Consider the following 7,154-nt stretch of genomic DNA (forward strand, 5'->3'; position numbering starts at 1 on the left):
ATTTAATTAACATTTTGTCAGGATAAGAAGATGGTGCTTGTGTATTTTTCGTACTTAGTGTTATGCATTTTTATGTACAGTTAACTGAAATCTCAGCATAGCGCAGCAGTAGTTTGTAGCTTTTTGTTGGTACCATCTGAGTGATGCATCCACAATATTAACCAGTTTGGTGCAAAAAATGTGTCAACTTGGTTTTTGCAAAGAAAAGTAATTTTGATTTGTTTTTTTTGGAATTTCTTGACATGAGCTGGTTCAGTTGTTCTGGTGATGTAAATGTAAATTTTTGAATAAATTTTCTTACACCAAATACGTGAAATAGAAAACCTCACTAAGGGCACTATTGTGACTAGCGGGGCAACAATCAACTCTGTATTCACAATCATTAGCCAACTCCACATCCAAGGTGGTCACTATGGCATTGTGGTATTCTATTGCAATTATAGGAATAAACACATTAACACCAAGTCTAATATCTTGTGTAATATTTATGCCCCCCTTCGAAGAAGAGGGGGTATATTGTTTTGCACATGTCAGTCCGTCGGTAGGTCGGTCCGTCTGTCCACTAGATGGTTTCCGGATGATAACTCAAGAACGCTTACGCCTAGGATCATGAAACTTCATAGGTACATTGATCATGACTGGCAGATGACCCCTATTGATTTTGAGGTCACTAGGGCAAAGGTCAAGGTCACAGTGACTCGTTCTTGGATGCAGTTTAGGACCACATTTGCAGATTATATTATGTACTGGTGTCGTGGGGTCTCCCTCTGTCCACCAGATGGTTTCCTGATGATAACTCAAGAACGCTTACGCCTAGGATCATGAAACTTCATAGGTACATTGATCATGACTAGCAGATGACGCCTATTGATTTTGAGGTCACTAGGTCAAAGGTCAAGGTCACAGTGACTTGTTCTTGGATGCAGTTTAGGACCACATTTGCAGGTTATATTATGTACTGGTGTCGTGGGGTCTATCTACCAGGGCTAGCGCTGTTCCAAAATTTCTTTGAGCCAACCAGTTTTTTGTTTTTCGGTGCGCGAAAACTGGTTTGGAAATAATTATATATACATGTACTATCAACTTGTTATGCCCCCCTTCGAAGAAGAGGGGGTATATTGTTTTGCACATGTCGGTCCGTCGGTCTGTCTGTCAGTCCGTCCACCAGATGGTTTCCGGATGATAACTCAAGAAAGCCTAGGCCTAGGATAATGGAACTTCATAGGTGCATTGATCATGAATGGCAGGTGACCCCTATGGATTTTCAGGTCACTAGGTCAAAGGTCAAGGTCACAGTGACTCAAAACAGTAAAACGGTTTCTGGATGATAACTCAAGAATGCTTACGCCTAGGTTTATGAAACTACAAAGGTACATTGATCATGACTGGCAGATGACCCCTATTGATTTTCAGGTCACTAGGTCAAAGGTCAAGGTCACAGTGACAACAAACGTAATCACACAATGGCTGCCACTACAACTGACAGCCCATATGGGGGGCTGGCATGTTTTACAAACTGCCCTTGTTTAATGTTCAAATGGCTGAGCTCTTTAGTATTCTGCTTATTCCTGAAAGTCTTTAGAAATAGCCTTTGCAAAGTTGTGTCAAATAATGTTACAAAACGTACCATAAAACTTAAACATATTCTACCTAATGTTTTTTAATTAAAATTATATATAAAATGAGCATTTTCTGTTAATGCTTTTGGCTTTAATTTCTATTTTGAGATGGATGTCATTCAGTCCATATACAGGTACTGGAAAACAGTGTCTGGTCCATATACTTTTTTCGATTGCATTTTTGCATTTTATGGACATTAACTGTCAAAAAAGATGAATATGGACAAATGTATGTAAAGTTCAATATAGAGGGAATATTAAGTGACGGTGGTTTTCGGATGGGTTGTATCACCTTAGTTGTTTGTGATGTTGTATTCATGAATTGGTATATGAATTTTTTTATACACCTCCTAACATTAAACAAATAAAAAATACTGTTGAAAACAAGGATTGTAGTTATAATCAAAACATTAATGCAAAATACAAATAAATCACATCTTACAGTAAGACATACATGAATTTTATTTTTTGACATTAACAATGTCTTGTGTGTGTTGCTCAAAATGTTACAGATATTAACTACTTATTACATATAACAGTAATCCAGCCATTGAATGAAGAAACAGATTTCACACTGATAGGTACATAATTCCTATTGTATTGCTTATTTTTGTAGTGGGTTTACCCCTTTATTTTAGTCAAAATATCTACAGGTATATATTAAATATTATATACTTCTTTTCTTACATTTTTCAATTGTATACTTTGTTGTCTGTATTTTTTAATATTTCTGTGTTCGATTTGTCTTGTAATAACTTGATGCAAGTGTTTTGTCTCACTAATTATGTATTTCACAGAGTTCAATGTTATGATGTTATCCCCTTTGAATGGCATTTCAAGCACTCTTTATTGTTTATAAGATTGATTTTCTTTTGTTGGTTATTTGAAACCATTACTTTTCTGCTCTTAAAGACAAATAGTTATTAACTTTTTCATGAAAACTCTTGAATTTCTTTTAGCATAATATAAAACTCGTGCCGTTAAATGAACCTGTACCTTTAACATATGTTTAGTTAATAATGATTTTTTCAATGTCCATGTATGTGCAATATAACCATAACTAGTTCAGAGCATTTTGTTTGCTGTGAAACCTTGTATTAGGTAAATACTGTATTGTTCATGTTAGTTTTTGTTGATTTTAGACGTTGTTAGTCTTTAAAAAAATGGTAAAGGATATCTTTGTTACTGTTTAATGTTATGTGTAAATGAACAAAAAAATCCAAATAAATGTTTGAATATTTTCTGCTAATGTTGACAGAGCATTTTTATTAACTTGATTTCTTCCAAGACTTCATGTTGAAGTTTTTTTTGTTATTGTATTTAACGCTTTTCCACTCAGGAGCAAAGTGAAAATGGCTATGTGCAAACATCATAAAACCAGAACAGCCTGTGAGTAACTCGCAGTCTGTTCAGGTTTTATGCTGTTTGCTGATCATCAGTATCTAAGGGCTGAAAATGACACCTTAAAAACTTGAATCTGGTAAGAATTAATTAATTAATTAAACTAAACTTTCTAAGGGGCTACAAATGTGTCAAAATACGTATGTCAGTGGTAAAGGGTTAACATGAGAGGTTTTCGAAATTATGTCACTTAACCAGAACTTGTTCTAATAAATTAAAAAATTAAACAGAAAACAGCATTTGTTAAATATATTTCAAGGATATTGAAAATTTCACATTAAAAAAATAAGTTTTTAAACAATGTATATCTGACAGAGTTTTACCAGTTGGTAATGCTGAATGTAGATGTAGTAGCTAATTATGATTAAGAAGTACAAATCAGGGTATTTTACACGTTTTGGAAAGATTTTCACATGGATTTGTGTTCTTTTTTTTAGATTTTTTTATGTATTCCTTAGTTTAGTATATACTGTTCACATAAAGCATATATCTATTCGCACTTGTTAATTTATTCCAAGAACACGCTTAAATTGAAATAGAGAAATAGAAGTTTTAAGTCTGGCCCATAACTTGTGTGTGCTTTATAGGATTTCAAAATAAATTTGTCACAAAAGATCATCGCATCCAAATGAGGTGTTGCATGCAACAACTCTGTCACTGGTTCAAGGTCTTGATCACAGTGGACAGTTAGTTTTTATGATTACATTTCTTACATCATTTGTTTGTGTCAAGCCTGTAACTTAGCAACGCCTTAACCCTTTCCCAGAGCCAAAGTAGAGCCGAGTAACTCGTAGTCTGTTCAGGTTTTATGCTGTTTGCTGCTCATCAGTATCTAATGTTTGGAGATGAAGCCTTCAAAACTTGAATCTAGTAAGAAAGGTCTTAAATTATATATAACTTTCTAAGGGACTACAAATGCGTGAAAATACGTATCTGAGTGGGAAAGGGATTTTGAAATTAAATAGCAAAAATGATCATCACATCAAGACAACATGCAAACAACTATTTTGCTCGCTTTAAGGTCAAGGTCAATGCGGTTACTTAAAATTTTTACATACTTATAATAGATATAGTGATGGTAAATGTGTGATCCATTACTTCGCCATCATTGATGTGATTTCAAAATAAATTGGCACAAAGCATCATCATATCAACGCAATGTGTCGAGCTCTATATTATGTTGAGTCACAGTGGAGTTAGTGCACATTTCATATATCAGGGGTTTGATGTATGAACCACGTCAGGGGAGGAAAATGCCTTACGCCCCTTACAAGGTTTGACTAAACTCTTCATTTCCATACAGATCTAGTAAAGTTTACAACTATTTGTTAAATTAGTCTGACATTAAATGGGAGGAAATCAGCTGAAGGGAGGAAAAATGACACCCCTGCAGGGGCGTAGCTAGCATTTTTTTAGCTGTAGGCCCGGATATGATACATTAAAACGGGGGTCCGGGGGTCCTCCCCCTGAAATTTTTAAAATCCTATTACGCCTGTGGTGAGATTTAAAGCATTTCTAGACAAATAATAAGATAAGAAAATATAAGACTTTGGCCTGTTTTCTTTGATATTTTACTGTTTTATCTTAAGGTCAACATTTTCATGCGATTTTCGAAGCTTAAGCTTTTTTTATTTTTTTCATGTTTCAAAAAAAATTGTAGGCCCGGGCCCGCTGTGCCTTATGCAGCTACGCCACTGCCCTGGACTATATGGATTAAGTGAAAGTACATGTTTCCGTTTGATTAATAACTTTGTTTTGCATAATGACATTTCATAACTAATTTCAACTAATTTTAATAAAATCTAACTGTTCTGTATAGTGCAAAATTCTTGCTGCTGGCATAAAGGTCAGTAACAGCGAGCTCTTGATGTTTTTGCATATTCCTCATGGATTTAGTGAAAGTACATGTTCTTGTATGTCCAATTAATTTATCATGCATTTAGTGAATTCCAATAGAATCGCCCTGAATATGCTACTCAAAACTTGCTAAGGATCACTTTTTATTTTCACATTATCTTCAATTTAATTTAATTTAAATTGTTATTTTGCAGGTTTTGATATTAGAATGCGTGTTTTTGATTTTATTTTTATGTATGGATTTATCATTGATGCGTGATGCTGGCTGAATCTAGCTATGGTTTAACTTCAAATTACACATACTATAAAAAGTGATTTTTAGGAAAATTTGAATAGTATATAATCATATCAAGACAATGTGTTGTGTGCAGAACCATGCTCACTGATCAATCAAAGTCATAGTGGACACTTAAGAAGACAATGTTTTGCATGCAGCCACCATATTGCTTTCTTACAGGTTAGGGTAATTGGACACTGTAAATTTGTACCTAGCCCTATTTAATATACTGGAGTAATGATATTAGATATGGGCCATACTTTGTTAAAAAGTGGTTTAAAGCAAGTGCGTGAAGTGTCATTCTAGACTAGCTTGTGCAGTCTGCACAGGCTAATTAAGGACGACACTTTCCGCCTAAACTGGATTTTTGCTTACGGTAGACGAGACTGTCTTTAAACGAAAAATATAAAAGCTGAAAGTGTTGTCCCTGATTTGCCTGTGCGAATTGCACAGGCAAATCTGGGACGGCACTTTACTTATATGCAAAAAAACCCTTTTCACAGAGCACGGCTCATATACTTGTTTCTATCAGGTCCCTGTTTTTATCATGCATGGGATTCTGAAGTAATTTGGCAACTTTGATCTGGAAATAAAGACAAAATGTTGCATGCACCAACCAATGAGATCACTGAAAGGTCACCATGAAAATGTTATTGTAACAACACTTACATAAGTACATAAATGCTGTGGTAACCCTTTCCCACTCAGAAGCAAAGTGAAAATGGCTATGTGCAAACAGCATAAAACCAGAACAGCCAGCGAGTAACTAGCAGTCTGTTCAGGTTTAATGCTGTTTGCTTTTCATCAGTATCTAAGGGTTGGAAATGAAGCCTTTAAAACTTAAATCTAGTAAGAATGGGCTTTAATTAAATTTAACTTTCTAAGGGACTGTCAAAATACGTATCTAATTGGTAAAGGGTTCAGATGTACAACCTGGTAAAATCTGCTCTGACTGAATTGTAACTTCATCATAATCAGTTTAATAATGCATTTGAGCCCGGCTCTTTGAAAATGTGGTTTAATATATGTGAGTAAAGTGTCGCCCCAGATAAGCCTGTGCAGTCCGCACAGGCTTATCAAGTACGATACTTTCTGTCTTAACTGGATTTTTGCTTAGAAGAGACTTTCAACAGAAAATATTATAAAAGCGGAAAACTCAATAATTAGCCTGTATGGACTGCACGGCTAACTGGGATGACACTTTACGCACATGCATTCAACCCCCTTTTCACAGAGCACTGCCCATTTTTATAATCAATTGCCTTGCTGTGTAGGTGTGTCAATCCCAAGACCCTGTCGGCTCACATGAAGAGGAAAAATATTACCATAATTTGTAAATGAAATTTGGTAGTGCAGATACTTGCGTTTTCTTACATGTAGTGTTGAAAACAGTCTTTCTCAGTGTCAAAACATTTTTATACGCCCGTTTAAAACGGGACGTATTATAGTTTCACCCTTGGCGGGCAGGCAGGCAGGCGGGCGGGCGTGCGGCGGCGTCCACAACAGTGTCCACTCTCTAATTCAAATAGTTTTCATCTCATCTTCACCAAACTTGGTCAGAAGTTGTATCTAGACAATATCTAGGTCAAGTTTTATTATGGGTCATGCCGGGTCAAAAACAAGGTCACGGGTTCACTTAGTTAATTTCAAGGATTTAGCATGGTGTCCGCTCTCTAATTGAAGTAGTTTTCATCTGATCTTTACCAAACTTGGTCAGAAGTTGTATCCAGACAATATCTAGGTTAAGTTCACATATGCATCATGCCAGGTCAAAAACTAGGTCACGGGGTCACTTAGTGCATTTCAAGGATCTAGCATGGTGTCCGCTCTCTAATTGAAGTAGTTTTCATCAGATCTTCACCAAATTTGGTCAGAAGTTGTGTCTAGACAAAATCTAGGTCAAGTTCAAATATGGTACATGCTAGGTCAAAAACTGGGTCACAGGGTCACTAAGTGCATTTCAAGGATTTAGCATGGTGTCCGCTCTCTAATTGAAGTAG

The sequence above is a fragment of the Dreissena polymorpha genome, chromosome 3 (assembly GCF_020536995.1).
Source record: "Dreissena polymorpha isolate Duluth1 chromosome 3, UMN_Dpol_1.0, whole genome shotgun sequence".
NCBI lineage: Eukaryota > Metazoa > Mollusca > Bivalvia > Myida > Dreissenidae > Dreissena > Dreissena polymorpha.